The 16,057-nt window shown below is 37.1% G+C and overlaps 1 protein-coding gene and 1 pseudogene across 10 annotated transcripts in view; one reads left to right on the forward strand and one right to left on the reverse strand.

Moving 5' to 3' along the window:
• The window catches only part of SYTL4 (synaptotagmin like 4), a 121,942-nt gene that overhangs the window by 85,576 nt on the left and 20,309 nt on the right, over positions 1 to 16,057 (forward strand). The window lies entirely within an intron of this gene.
• Positions 11,821 to 13,107, reverse strand: LOC123805008 (annotated as a pseudogene).

A 16,057-nucleotide genomic window follows, 5' to 3' on the forward strand; every position in this document is an offset into this window, starting at 1 on the left:
TGGAGCGAGGTCCCCAAAACAGTTTCTTGAACACACTGTCATGACCCCAGTTGTTCTTCCTTTGTTATGTATTAATTGATCATATCGGTGTGATTTTATTTCTGGGCACTCTATTCTGTTCCATTGGTTTATGTGTCTGTGTTTATGCTGGTACCATACTGTCTTGATTACTATGGCATTGTTGTATGGTTTGATATAAGTAGTGTGTCACCTCCAGCTTTGTTCTTCTTTCTCAAGATTGCTGTGGCTATTAGGGTCTTTTTTAGTTCCACAAATTTTTGAATTATTTGTTCTAGGTCTGCGAAATATGCCATTGGTATTTTGATAGGAGTTGCATTGAATCTATAGATTGATTTGGGTAGTATGGAAATTTTAATGATGTTAATTTAACTTCCTGAACATAGTATATGCTTCCAATTATTTTTATGTTCTTCAGTTGTTTTTTTCTTTAATGTCATAACAATTTTCTGAGTACAGGTATTTTACATCCTTGGTTAAATTTATTCCCAGGTATATTTTTCATGTAATTGTAAGTAGTATAGTTTTCTTAATTTCCCTTTCTAAAAGAATTTTATTGTTACTATATTAGTGTTGTTCTCATTCTCCCCTTTGCCTTCCTCTGTCCAGCCAACCACCCGCTCCCAGTCAGTCCCCATAGTGTTGTTCATGCCCATAGGTCATTCAAACATGTTCTTTTACTGTTCCTCTGCCCTTCCTTCCATCATTATCCACACCCTCCACTCTGGTCACTATAAGTTGTTCCATGTTTCTAGGCCTATGGTTCTATTATGCTCATTAGATTAGTTTGTTCATTAAATTCTTCTTACATGTGAGATCATATGATATTTGTCTTTCACCAATGGCTTATTTCACTTAGCATAATAATCTCCATTTCCATCCTTGCTGTCACAAAAAGTAGGAATTCCTTCTTTCTTTGTGATGCATATTATTCCATTGTGTAAATGTACTGTTTTTTTATCCACTCATTAACTGAGGGTCACTTAGGCTGTTTCCAGCACTTGACTATTATAAATAGTGCTGCTATGAACATATGGGTGCTTAGGTTCTTTTGAACTTGTGATTCTGGATTCTTAGGGTATATTCCCATCAGTAGAATAACTGGGTCAAAAGGCAGTTCCAGTTTTAATTGTTTGAGGAGATTCCATACAGTTATCTACAGTGGCTACACATCAGTCTGCCTTCCCACAAATGATGCACTAGGGTTCCCTTTTCTCCCCATCCTCACCAGCAATTGTTTGTTGATTTGTTAGTGATGGACATTCTGACATGTGTGAGGTTATATATCTCATTGTGGTTTTAATTTGCATCTCTTTGATGGCTAGAGATGTTAAGCATCTTTTCATGTTTATGGGCCATCAGTATGTCCTCCTTGGAGAACTGTGTATTCAGGTCTTTTGCCCATTTTTAATTGGATTGTTTGTTTTCCTGGTGTTAAGTCAATTGAGTTCTTTATATGTTTTGGAGATTATACCCTCCTCCAGTGTATCATTGGCAAATATATTCTCCCATACAATCATTTTCATAATGGTTTTTCTGGCCATGCAGAAGCTTTTTAAATTGATGTAGCCCCATTTGTTTATTTTTTCCTTTATTTCTCTTGCCCTAGGAGATATATCAGCAAAAATATTGCTGTATAGAATATGTCAAATTTTCCTGCCTATGCTTTCCTTTAGGACTTTTATGGTGTCATGACTTGTATTTATATCTTTCATACATTTTGAGTTTATTCTGATGTATGGAATAAGTTGGTTGTTTAATTTCTTTTTTTTTCATATACCAGTCTAGTTCACCGAACACCATTTATTGAAGAGTCTAGTTTTACTCCATTGTATGCTTCTGTCCCCTTTGTCAAATATTAATTGACCATTGAGACCTGGGTTTATTTCTGGGCTCTCTATTCATTTCCATTGATCTATGTGTCTGTTTTTATGCCAGTACCAAACTTTTTTTTATTACAGTGGCCATGTAGTATAATTTGGTATCAGGTATTGTGTATCCTCCAACTTTGTACTTCTTTCTCAAGATTGTTGAAGCTATTTAGGGTCATTTTTGGTTCAGTATACGTTTTTGGAATATTTGTTCTAGATCTATGAAGTATGCCATTGATATTTTAATAGGAATTGCATTGAATCTATAAATTGCTTTGGGTAGTATGGACATTTTAATGATGTTTATTCTTCCAGTCCATTACACAGTATATGTTTCCATTTATTTCTATCTTCATCAATTTCTTTCTTCAGTGTTCTGTAGTCTTTTGGGTACAGGTCTTTTACCTTCTTGGTTAGATTTATTCCTAGGTACTTTATTTTTCTTGTTGCTATAGGAAATGGGATTTTCCCCCTAATTTCCATTTCTGATATTTCATTGCTGGTGAACAAAAATGCTATCAATTTCTGAATATTGACTTTGTATTCCAGTATTTACCAAATTCACTTATTAGGTCAAGTAATTTTTTGGTGTGGTTTTCTATGTACACTATCATGACATCTGTGAATAATGAGTTTCATATCCTCCTTTTCAATTTGGACAACTTTTATTTCTTTTTGTTGTCTGATCACTGTGACTAGAACTTTCAATGCTATGTTGAATAGAAGTGGTGAAAGCAGACACCATTGATTTGTTGTTGATCTTAGGGGGAAAGCTTTTAGTTTTTGCCCATTGATTATGATGGTGTCAGTAAATTTCTCATATATTGCCTTTATTATGTTGAAGTACGCTCCCTCTACTCCCACTTTGCTGAGTGTTTTTATCAAAAGTGAGTGCTGGATTTTTTCAGTTGCTTTTTCAGCATGTATTCATATGATCATGTGATTTTTGACCTTCATTTTGTTTATATGGTATATTACATTTATTGATTTGCATTCCTTGGATGAACCCCAATTGATTACAGTATGTGATTTTTTTAATGTATCACTAGATCCAAATTGCCAACATTTTGTTGAGGACTTTAGCATTAATGTTCATCAGAGATATTGGCCTGTAGTTTTTTTTTTCTTTGTTGTGTCTTTAACTGGATTTGGAATTAGGATAATATTGGCTTCATATAAAGAGGTGGGAGTCTTCCCTGTTCTTGAAATGTTTGGAATGGTTTGAGAAAGATAAAAGTTAGTTCTTTTGTAAATGTTTGGTAAAATTCACCAGTGAAGCCATCTGGTCCAGGGCTTTTGTGTGCCTGCTTTTTTTTTGATTCCTGCTTCTATTTCGCTAGTTGTTATCAGTCTATTTAGGCCTTCCACTTCTTATTGATTCAGTTTTGGAAGATTGTGTGTTTCTAGAAAGTTATCTTCCACCCAAGTTGTCCAATTTCTTGGCATACAGTTTTTTCATACAAATTTCTTACAATCCTTTGTGTTTCTGTGGTATCTGTCATAACCTCTTTTGTGTCTTATTTTATTTATTTGGGTCCTCTCTCCTTTTTCTTGATTAGTGTGGTTAAATGTTTGCCAATTTGTTTATCTTTTCAAATAACCAGGTCCTGGATTCATTGATTCTTTGAATTGTTTTTTAGCCGCTATGGCATTTAATCCTGCTATGATCTTAATTCCTTCCTTGTACTCGCTCTGGGCTTTGTTTGTTGTTGTTCTTCTAGTTCTTGTAGATGTAGGTTTAGTTTTATTGACATTCTTTTGTCTTCTTTAGATAGGACTGTATGTTATGAACTTCCCTCTTAGGATTTCCCTTACTGGATCCCATAGATTTTGGTCTGTTGTGTGTTCATTTTCATTATTTTCCAGATGCTTTTTGATTTCTTCTTTGATCCCATCGTTAACCCATTCATTATTTAATAACCTGTTATTCAGTCTCCATGTATTGGAGTGTTTTAGAGTTTTTTCCCTTGAGTTTGATTTCTAGGTTCAAGGCATTGTGATCAGAAATGATGCTTGATATTATTTCAGTGTTCCTGATTTTGTTAAGGCTTATTTTGTATCCTATCATGTGATCTATCTTTGAAAATGTTCCATATGCTCTTGAAAAGAATGTATATTTTGCTTCTTTGGGGTGAAATGTTCTGCACATGTCAATTAAGTCCATTTGATCTGAAGTGTCATTCAGTGTCTCAGTATCCTTGTTGATTCTTAGTTTTGGAGATCTATCCATTGTAGACAGTGGGGTGCTAAAATCTCCTATGATGACTGTGTTGCCATTGATGTCTTTCCTGTAGTCCCCCAAGATTTTCCTTACATATTTAAGTGCTGCCATGTTTGAGTATGTATATATTTACAAGAGTTATATCCTCCTGCAGGACTACTCCCTTCAGTATTATGTAGTGTCCTTTGTCTTTTGTCATGGCCTTTCTCTGAAGTCTATTTTGTCTGATATAAGTATTGCTACCTAGATTTTTTTCATGCCCATTTGCTTGGAATATTTTTTCCATCTTTTCACTTTCATTCTGTGTAGATCTTCTGTTCTAACATTATCTCTTGTAGAGCATGTATATGGGGGTCATATTTTCTTATCCATTCAGCTACCATATGTCTTTGGATTGGAGCATTTAATCCATCTACGTTTAAGGTTATTATTGATAGGTACTTATTCATCATCATTTTCCCTTTGTTTCTGTGTTCCCCTCTCTCCCTTTTACTAAATCTTCTTATTTTTAAAGATTGTATTTATTTTTAGACAGAGGGTAAAGTAGGGAGAAAGAGAGGGAGAGAAACATCAGTGTCTGGTTGCCTCTCGTGTGCTCACTACTGGGGACCTGGCCTGCAACCCAGGCATGTGCCCTGACTATGAATTGAACCAGTGGCCCTTTGGTTTGCAGGCCAGCACTCAATCCACTGAGCCACACCAGCCAGGGCTAATTCATCTTCTTAAAGCAGTCACTTTAGCATCTCTTGCAATGCTGGTTTGGAGGAGATGCACTTTTTTAAATGTTTATTTTGGGGGGGTCTGGGAAATTCCTTATTTCACCTTCCATATTAAATGAGAATCCTGCTTAGTAGAGTAGTCTTGTTTGAGGGCCTTTGCTTTACATTGCTTGGAATATTTCATGCTAACCCTTTTGGTTTGTTGTGTTTCTATTGAGAAATCAACTGATACCCTATCAAGTGTCTCTTGTATGTTACTAGCTGTTTCTTCCTTTCTGCCTTTAAGGTTATCTGTTTGTCTTTAAATTTGCCATTTTAATTTTGATGTATCTTGGAGTGGGCCTCTCTAGGTTCATCTTGATTGGGGCCCTCTGTGCTTCCTGGGCTTATGTGAATTTTTTCCCTCACCAAATTAGGGAAGTTTTCTATCATTACTTTTTCAAACAGGTTTTCTAGCCCTTGCTTCTTTTCTTCTTTTCTGATATATTATGATGTAAATATTATTACATTTCATGCTGTTCTACAACTCTCTTAACCCCTCTTCATTCTTTTTTTAGTCTTTTTTTTCATTTTGTTGCTCCGTCTGTGTATTTTCTTCTACCTTGTCCTCCAGTTTGCTCATTCATCCCTCTGTCTGGTTCATCTAGCCTGCTCTTCATTCCTTCTAGTATATTCTTCATTTTTGATATTGTATTCTTCATTTCCTCCTGGCTCTTATTCATATTTTCTATGTACTTTTTCATGCTATTGTGGTTCCCACTAACTTCCTTGTAGCTCCCATACTGTTGTAGTTCTCACTGGGCTCTTTGAGCATCCTTATAACCATTACTTTGAACTCTATGTCTAATAGATTGCTTACCTCAATTTCATTTAGCATACTTCCTGGTAATTCCTCCTTTCCTTTCAGTTGGGGATTGTTTCTTTGTCTCCCCATTTTCAGTGACTATTTTTGTTTGTTTCTGCACATTGTTCTACTTTAACTTCCTGTCTTGGTGTAGTGTCCTTCTATTGTAGGAGACCTGTGGGCCTCAGTTGGGTAGTTGAACTGTAACTCTTGGGATGCCTTTTATGCCATTTATGTAGGCTCTATTGTTGTAGTTGGATTTTGGTTGTGTTGGGTTGTTCTTTGGTAGGTTCTTCCCTCCAGCTGGCTGACTGAGCATCACACCACCCACCAGGTCTTGTGTGCTGTTGTACATGTGCTGCCAGAACAAAATACAATGACCGAAAGAGAAAACCCACACCTGCAAAATTAATGCCCAATTACAACTGCAATATCAACAACAAATGAGTAAATATTAATAAAAGTGGAAATAGATTAAGGCTATCATAAGAAAGGAAAAACAAATGTGAGATGAATAACTGAAAGAAAAATTATTTTGAGAAGGTAGAGCCAGAAGAAATAATAAGAGTAGGGAATGGAAGCAAAGACAAGAAAGAAAATAAAATTTACATCATAGATAAAAAAAGGGAACAAAGAAGACAAAATACAGTAGGAAAAAGGGAGAGGAGAATAAGAAGTTTAAAAAATAAGTGAAAAAACAAAATTGAAGAAAAACATCCACCGCAGCAATATAAATGACAACTTAGCAAAGATTAGTACAGGTGGAAAGTGAATAAGAAGGAAAGAAAAGTGATTTTGAGATGATAGAGAGAGAAAAAAACAATAAGAGTAAGGAATGAAAACTAGGCTAAGAGAGGGGAAAAGTACAATTTAAGATGAAAAAAGGCAGGTAGTCTCTGGCCAAGATGGAGGTGTAGGTGGAAACCCTTTGCTTCCTTGCACAACCAAAAGGAGGATAACAACCAATCTAAAAACAATAAACAACCAGAAGTGCCAGAAAATCAAACTGCATGGAACTCTGACAACCAAGGAATTAAAGAAACAGTGAACTACACTGGTAGGAATGAGACGGGGTAGACAGGTAGATGGAGAGGACCCCTGGCAAGGTGGTGGGGCGTGTGGGCAGGGCTGGCTGAACAGAAGACTGAGATTCAGAGCTGACTATGGACTATGTTGGAGGGGTCGACATGGTGGGAGAAACTCCCAATCTCACATGAGAGTTTGTTGGAAAGTGGGGCTAGAGCTGAGCAAGCGAGCTGCATTATTGCCTCTCTGACCCCTCCTCCACACACAGGACCACTACACAGCAAAGAGGGTCACCCTGCCCTGGTGAATATCTAAGGCCCCATCCCCTTACAACTTAACAAGTGTGCTGAGACAAAGAAATATGGCCCAAATGAAAGAATGGAGCAAAACTCCAGAAAGAGAGCTAAGCGACAAGGAGATACCAATCTATGTGATGGAGAGGGATTAAAAAGTCCCTGTTAATCAAGATGCTCACAGAACTCATTAAGCATGGTCCAAAAATGAAAGAATAAATGTAAGATACCCAAAGTGAAATAAAGGAAAATATTCAGGGAATCAACAGTGACAGGAAGGAAACCAGGATTCAAATAAACAATTTGGAACAAAAGGAAAAAATAAACATCCAATCATAACAGAATGAAGAAACAAGAATTCAAAACAATGAAGAGAAGCTTAGGAACCTCTGGGACAACTTTAAATGTTCCATTATCCAAATTAAAGGTGTTCCAGAAGGAGAAGAACAAGAGCAAGAAATCGAAAACTTACTTGAACAAATAATGAAGGAAAATTTCCCCAGTCTGGTGAAGGAAATAGACTTCCAGGAAGTTCAGGAAGCCCAGAGAGTCACAAAGAAGTTGGAGCCAAAGAGGAACACACCAAGGCACATCATCATTAAGTTACCCAAAATTAAAGACAAAGAGACAATCTTAAAAGCAGCAAGAGGAAAGGAGACAATTACCTGCAAAGGAGTGCCCATAAGACTATCAGCTGATTTCTCAAAAGAAACCTTGCAGGCAACAAGGGGCTGGAAAGAAGTATTTGAAGTCATGAAAAGCAGGGACCTACATGTAAGATTACTCTATCCAGCAAAGTTATCATTTAGAATGGAAGGGCAGATAAAGTGCTTCCCAGATAAGGTCAAGTTAAAGGAGTTCATCATCACCAAGCCCTTATTATATGAAATGCTAAAGGGACTTATCTAAGAAATTGAAGAAGATAAAAAACTATGAACAATAAAATGACAACAAACAATTATCAGCAAATGAACTTTAAAAAAAGAAAATCAATGAAAACAAAAACTAAGCAAACAACTAGAACAGGAACAGAATCAGAGAAAGGGACATCACATGGAGGGTTTTCAATGGAGAAGGGGAGGGGATGAATAGGCAGGAAAGGTACAGGGAATAAGAAGCACAATTGGTAGGCATAAAATAGATGGGGAGAGGTTAAGAATGGTGTAGGAAACAGAATTCAGAGAATGTATATGTACAACCCATGGACATGAAATAAGTAATGGGGAATTCTGGAGGGCTGGGGGGTGCAGGGTGGAGGATGGTAAAGGGGGAAAATTGGGAAAACTGTAATAGCATAATCAATAAAATATACTTTAAAAAAGAAGGGCAGGAGGAACGCAAAACAGAGTAGAAGGGAACAGTAAAATACCGATTTGAAATACAAAAATTGTGACCCCCTAGGAATAAAATGAAGAAATGCAACAACTTCCATATCAACAACCAATGAGCAAAGACCTTAATAAATATGGAGAGAGAATAAGGATATTGTATGAAAGGGAAAAAATATGAGATGACTATTGGGAAGAAAAATGGTGTTGAAGGGCTGGAAAGAGGAAAAGTATTAAGAGTATAGAATAGAAACAAAGTATAGAAAGGGAAAAATAAAATTTAAAACAAATATAAGAACAAGAGGGAGGATAAAATATGAGATTTGAAATAAACTAAAATAAAATTAGTAAAATAATAGGAACAAACTTGAAGAAAAATGTTACACTCTGCTAGAGAAAAATAACTGAAATAATGAAAACCATGGTGGAATTCATCTGAGCAGAATCTAGTGTTTTCTACTGTCCTCTCTTTCTGGTTCTGCCCCTGGTGATGTCAGAGGGGTGTCCTACTCTAGCAGCCTATTCAAGACTACAGGCAATCCACAATCTATGGCTCTCTTCTTCAGGCTTGGCTGGGCCCCATTGTTCTGCCCTGCCAGCTTACCATCGGCACAAGACCCAGGAGAGGTTAATCTACTGTCTGAGAGCACTGACAGTACCACTTCCACCTGCTTACAGAGGAGGACTCTAGTGCAATAGGGAGGGTGGCATACTTGGGTCACCCCCTGGGGGTGCTAAGTCTTCAGGAAAGATAGTGGGAGTTTTTCCCTGCTGCACCCTCACCAAATGTCTTGGTCTGTCACAAATTATTTCCAATAATGGATGATTTCTGGTGAATTAGCTGTGCCATTTTCTGTGAGGGACCAGTCTGTATAAAAGGGGCCCTGTCTAGCTACAACAGAATCTGAGGTGTCCAGCACCTGGCCATCTAGCCCCCAGCCTGTCACTCTTGCAGGAGATTCAGGCCCAAACTCCACTCTGGCAGCATGGGAAAAGGAGACAGTTACCTACAAGGGAGTGCCCATGAGAGTGTCAGTTGATTTCTCAAAAGTAACCTTACAGGAAAGAAGGGGCTGGAAAGAAGTATTCCAAGTCATGAATGGCAAGGACCTACATCCAAGATTACTCTATTGGGCAAAGCTGTCATTTAGAATGGAAGGGCAGATAAAGTGCTTCCCAGATAAGGTCAAGTTAAAGGAGTTAATCATCACCAAGCCCTTATATGAAATGTTAAAGGGACTTATCTAAGAAAAAGAAGATCTAAAATATGAACCAGAGAATGACAACAAACTTACAATTATCAACAACTGAACATAAAAACAAAAACAAAAAGAAAACAAGAACTAAGCAAACAAGTATAACAGAAACAAAATCACAGAAATGGAGATCACATGGAGGGTCATCAGCAGGGAAGTGGAGGGGGGACTAGGGGAAAAGGTATAGGGAATATGTAGTACAAGTGGTAGGTGGAAAATAGGGGGAAGTTAAGAATAGTATAGGAAATGTGGAAGCCAAAGAACATATATGTATGACCCATGGGCATGAACTAAGGCGGGGGGTTGTGAATGCAGGTGGAAGGGGGTTGCAGGGTGGAGGGGAGTAAAGGGGGGACAATGGGACAACTGTAATAGCATAATCAATAGAATATATTAAAATATAAAAAAATAAAAAGTAAATACTAAAAGAAGAAATCTTTAGTTTCCCTTTTTGGTAGTTATTGGTGTATAAAATTTCAACTAATTTTTGAATACTTTGTATCGTGCTACTTTATTGAATCCATGTATCAGTTCTGATAGTTTTGGTGGCATTTTTACAGTTCCCTATGTATAGTATCATGTTATCTGCAAATAATGAGAGTTTTACTTCTTCCTTTGAAATGTGGATACCTTTTTTTTTCCTTCTTGTCTAATTGCTGTGGCTAGAAATTTCAGTATTATGTTGAACAAGAGTAGGGAAAGTGGACACCCCTGTCTTGTTCCTGATCTTAAGGGAAATGATTTTAGGTTTTTCTCATTGAGCATGATGTCAGGTGTAGGTTTGTCAAATATGACCTTTACTATTTTGAGGTATCTTCCCTCTATTCACACTTTCCTAACAGTTTTATCATAAATGGGTACCAGATTTTGTCAAATGCTTTTCATGCATGTATTGATACGATCATATAATTTGTATTTTGTTTGTATGATGTATCACGTTAATTGATTTGTGGACTTTGAATCAATCTTGCATCCAAGGAAGAAATCCTACTTGATCATGCAGTATGATTTTTTATAATGTGTTTCTGAATTTGGTCTGCTAATATTTTGGTTGAGGATTTTATCATCTATGTTCATTAGGGTTATTGGCCTGTAATTTTCTTTCTTTGTAGTGTCTTTATCTGTTTTTTTTTTTTCTAATCAAAATAATGCTGCCCTCATAAAATTACCTCGGTAGTTTACTCTTAAATTTTTTGGGATAGTTTGAGGAAGATAAGTGTTAATTCTTTGAATGTTTGGCAAAATTCAACAGTAAAGCCCACAAGTCTAGGACTTTTGTTTGTTGAGAGTTTTTGTTTTTTATTTTGTTGGTCATAATTAGTCTATTTAGATATTCTGTTTCTTTTTTTTTCTTTTTTAAAAACTTTAGCTCTGGCTGGTGCAGCTCAGTGGATTGAGTGATGGACTGCAAAGTAAAGGGTTGCCAGTTTAATTCACAGTCAGGGCACATGCCTGGGTTGAAGGCCAGGTACCCAGCGGGGAGTGTGAGAGAGACAACCACACATTGATGTTTCTCTCACTCTTTCTCCCTCCCTTCCCCTCTCTCTAAAAATAAATAAATAAAATCTTTTTAAAAAACTTCAGATACTTTATTGTATTTTTTTCATTACCATTTAATCCCTTTATATTCTCCTCCCCTCAGCAAACCACCACACTAGTCTTGGGAAATTTTAGGTTTCTAGGAATTTATTCATTTCTTTTAGAGTGTCCAATATGTGGGCATATAATTGTTCATAGTATTTTCTTAGGATATTTTGTGTACTTTATGTCAGTTCATGTCCCCCTTCATTTCTAATTTTACTTATTTTAGTTGTTACACTTATTCTTATGATGAGTTGGTTAAAGTTTTATCAATATCATTCATCATTTCTAAGAACCAGCTCTTGGTTTCATTGATTTTTTTGTATTTTTCAAAAAGACTCATTTATTCATCACAATTAGACTATGCCATTTAGCAATAAACAGCATGGGTGCAAAAGAAATATCTACATTAAAACCCTTTGTTGGAATGCTTTACACTTTCTACAAAACAGAAACTCAAATACACTTATTACATAGTCACAAATATAGTCCTTGAGGGTTTTGCCCATACACATGAATATTGTCTAAAACATGTCTTTTTTTGTAGCAGCTAGTCCCTGCCACCACCATGCTTGGCTGAGTTCACAAAGCTATTGTAACCTGTAGCTTTCCTGTCACCTCTGAGACTCTATTCTCCTGCTAAATTTTGTTTCCTATGAGTAATTAAGACCTTCTGCCACTGTTCCTGGAACTGCCATAGCCAACTTGGCATCATGGTTTGGCAAAGTATTGATCTTCACCATCATGGGGGCCAGATCTGTGTCTTCAAGTTTCCTCCTTTCATGAGTCCAAAATTTGAAGATTGATTGTTGTAATTGCCAAAATCAATGTAGCTTCTTTCACCTCTAACATTGCTTTCTTCATTACCAAATCCATTATAGCCATCTACACTGCTACCACATCCACTACTATCACAGCTGCCACCAAAGCCTTCTAGACCACTGGAGTTTCCTCCATGACCAAAGTTATTATTCCCACTAAAACCACCTCCATGACCACCTCCAAAGTTTCCAGAACCACTCTGACCTCTTTGGCTGGATTAAGCATTAGCCAGCTCTTGCTTAGATAGGGCTTTCCTTACTTCACAGTTATGGTCATTCATTATGATATTTCTTTTTAATTTATTTTTTTATTGTTGTTCAAGTATAGTTGTTTCAATTTCCCTCCCACCACTCCTCCCTCCCCAGCCATCCCCACTTCCCACCCTTGATCCTACCTCTCTTTGGTTTTTTTCATGTGTCCTTTATAGATATTCCTGAAAACCCTTTCCCCTTTTTACCCATTATCCCTTCTGGTTATTGTCAGTTTGTTCTGCATTATGCAAAGTGAAATAAGCCAGGTGGTGAAAGACAAATACCATATGATCTTACCTATAAGTGGAACCTAATCAACAAAACAAGTAAGCAAGCAAAATATAACCAGAGGCATTGAAATTAAGATCATTATGGTATTTCTGAATGACAATCTTGTCTACAGAGTCATGATTATTAAAGATTACAAAAGCAAAGCCCCTCTTCTTGCCACTGCCTCATTCAGTCATGATTTCAATCACTTCCATTTTCCCATATTGTTCACAATAATCTCTCAGGTGACGTTCTTTGGTGTCTTCTTTAATAACACTCACAAAAATCTATTCACAGTTAATCGGGCACCAGGTCTTTGAGAATCTTCTCCTGAGACATCCCTCTTTGGTTCCACAACTCTTCTTCCGTCTACCTCATATGTCCTTGCATTCATGGCTGCATCCACCTCCTCCACAGTGGCATAGGTGACAAACCCAAAGCCTCTGGAGCACTTGGTTTTTGAATCTCTCATTACTACACAGGCTTTAAGCATTCCCCATTACTCATATTCAATCCTCAGACTCCCATTGGTTGTTTCAAAACCCAAACCTCTGATAAAGAGCTTCTGGAAGTGCTTATGCTCTTTGGGAGGCTCTGACTTAGACATGATGACTACAGGAGAGGAGACTTCAATGATACTTACTCAGCAGCATACACTGGCACAAAGCTGTATTTTCTTAGGCTGTATTTCATTTATTTCCACTATGATTGTTAATTTCTTTTTTGATAACTTTTTAAATTTTAATTGTTCAAGGGCAGTTTTCTGTCTTTTCCTTCTCACTCTGGACTTTGTTCTTTTTCTATTTCCTTTTGGTGTTAGATTGTTTATTTGAGATTTTTCTTCAGATAGGCCTGTAATGCTATGAATTTCCATCTTAGGACTGACTGCTTTCACTGTGTCCCATAGATTTGGGGTTGTTGCATTTTTATTTTTATTTGTCTCAGGGCATCTTTTGATTTCTTCCTTGATCTCATTGTTAACCCATTTATTGTTTAGTGATATCTTATTTAATCTCCACGTGTTTGTGTGTTTTTCATGTTTTTCTTGTAATTGCTTCCTAGTTTCATACCATTGTGGTCAGAGAAGATGCTTGATATGATTTCAATCATATTAATTTTTGAGACTTCTTTTGTGTCCTAACATGTGGTCTATTCTGGAAGAAGTTTCATGTGCACTTGAAAATAATGTATATTCTGCAGTTTGGGGGTGAAACACTCTGAAAATATTAAATCCATCTGGTCCAGTGTGTCACTTAAGGCCACTATTTCCTTGTTGATTTTCCATCTGGACAATCTATTAATTGATGTCAACAAGGTGTTAATATCCCCTACTGTGACTGTATTACTGTTGATCTCACCCTTTATGTTTATCAATATTTGCTTTGTATATTTAGGTGCTCCTATGTTGGATGCATAAATGTTTACAAGGATAATTTTATGGATTGATCCCTTTATTGTTATGTAATAATGTCCTTCTTTGTCTTTTTATAGCCTTTGTTTTAAAGTATCTTTTGTCTGATATAACTATTAATATCCCAGCTTTTTTCATTTCCATTTGCATGAAATAGCTCCATCCATCCTTTACTTTCAATCTGTGTATGTCTTTTGATCTGAAATGAGTCTCTTGTTGACAGCATATATATAGGTCTTGTTTTCTTATTCATTCAGGTACCCTATGTCTTTAATTGGATCATTTAATTCATTTACATTTAAAGTCCCTATTTACTGACATTTTATGATTTATATTTATGTTTTCCCTTTTTCTTTTAAAATTATTATTAGGTAATTCCCTTTAACATATCTTGTAATACTGGTTTGGTGGTGATAAATTCCTTTAGTTTTTTCTTGTCTGGAAAGCTCTTCATTTTCCTTCCAATTTAAATGGTAGCCTTGTTGGGCAGAGTAATCTTGATTACAGGTCCTTTTTTATCACTTTAAATATTTTATGCTCATCTCTTATGGCCTGAAAAGTTTCTGTTGAGAAATCAGCTGACAGTCTTATGGGGGCAACCTTTACAGGTAGCTGACTGTCTTTCTCTCACTTCTTTTATGATTTTCTTGTTGTCTTTAACTTTTTCCATTTTAATTATGATGTGTCTTGGTATGGGCCTCTTTGGGTTCATCTTATTTGGGGCTCTCTGTGCTTCCTAGACTTGTGCATCTTTTTCATTAAGTTAAAGAAGTTTTCAGTCATTATTTCTTCAAGTAGATTCTCAATCACTTACTTTCTCTCTTCGCCTTCTGGTACCCAGATGATATGGATGTTGTTAGTTTTGCTGTTGTCTCAGAGGTCCATGAAACTTTCCTCATTAAATTTTTTTTGGATCCTTTGATTGGGTATTTTTTGCTACCTTGTCTTCCAAATCACTGATTTGAACCTCTGCTTCATCTAATCTGTCATTGATTTCTTCTAGTATAGTCTTCATTCCAGATAATGTATTCTTCATTTTTGACTGTTTTTTTTTGTTATGGTTTCTATGTCCTTCCTTGTGCTTAGTATCTCATTTTTGAGATTCTCACTGAGTTCATCCATTCATCTTCTAAGTTCCTTGGGCGTCCTTATAACTATTGTTTTGAATTCTGTACTTGGTAGATTGCCTACCTCTATTTCATTTAGTTCTTTTTCTGGAGACTTTTCCTGTTCCTTCATTTGTTGCATTTTTTGTTTCCACATTTTGGCTGCCTCTCTGTAGTTGTCTCTGTTTATTAGGTAGATTTGCTACATCTCCCAGTCTTGGTAGCATGGTCTTATGTAGTAGCTGTATTGTTGGGTTCAGTGGCATATTCTCCCTAAATACCTGAGCTGGGTGACTCTGGAGTGTCCCTTGTGTGGTTTATGAGAGCCCTCTTGTTGTAGTTGAGTCTTTATTACTGTTGGCCTGTCTGTTGGTGTTGTTTACCCTAAGGCTGGCTGACTGTGAAGAATTGACCTGAACCACATTGTGTGAGTTGCTGTGTGGAGGCTGACCCCAAGAAGCAGAATTCTCCCTAGCAAGTCTGTTGCCTGACAAGACCTCCCTTTGGGTGTGCCACATTTGGAGCTAATTGGGTTATGCTCTCATGTGGTCTGAAGCCAGCCACTGGGTGTGTTGGTTCTGGGGCCTATTAGGTGGGACTCTGTTGTGGGTCAATGCCAGATGCTGCCTGTGATCTTCCCTAACCTACCTGTTAGGAGCTACAAAGTGATCCATGGTTTATAGCTGCCTATTTTTGGCCTGGGTGCTAATGGGTGGGGCCAAGATGCATAGCAAGGCTGGCTGCCACCAGTACTGGGCCTGGGGCAGGTAAGCACAAGGCTCAAAGCACTCCAATACCTGCTCCCACTTGCCAGCTGCCTGTTAGTCTCAAGTAGTGAAAGGCCTCGGGCAGTGCATGTTCTCAGCTAGTCCCCGGGTAAGTGTAAGTGGTATTCATCAGATTAACAAAGATTTAAACTCAGCACTAGTGCTGGGTGTGAGGCCACTCAGCAAAAGTCTCTGGAGAAAAGGTCAGGTGCTACCTGCCTGAGGTTTGCCAACCTAACCTTTGGGGTAGAATTGGGTCTAAGGGAGTTATCA

The sequence above is a fragment of the Phyllostomus hastatus genome, unplaced genomic scaffold, assembly GCF_019186645.2.
Source record: "Phyllostomus hastatus isolate PE091 unplaced genomic scaffold, TTU_PhHast_1.1 phas_scaffold_28, whole genome shotgun sequence".
NCBI classification, from domain to species: Eukaryota; Metazoa; Chordata; class Mammalia; order Chiroptera; family Phyllostomidae; genus Phyllostomus; species Phyllostomus hastatus.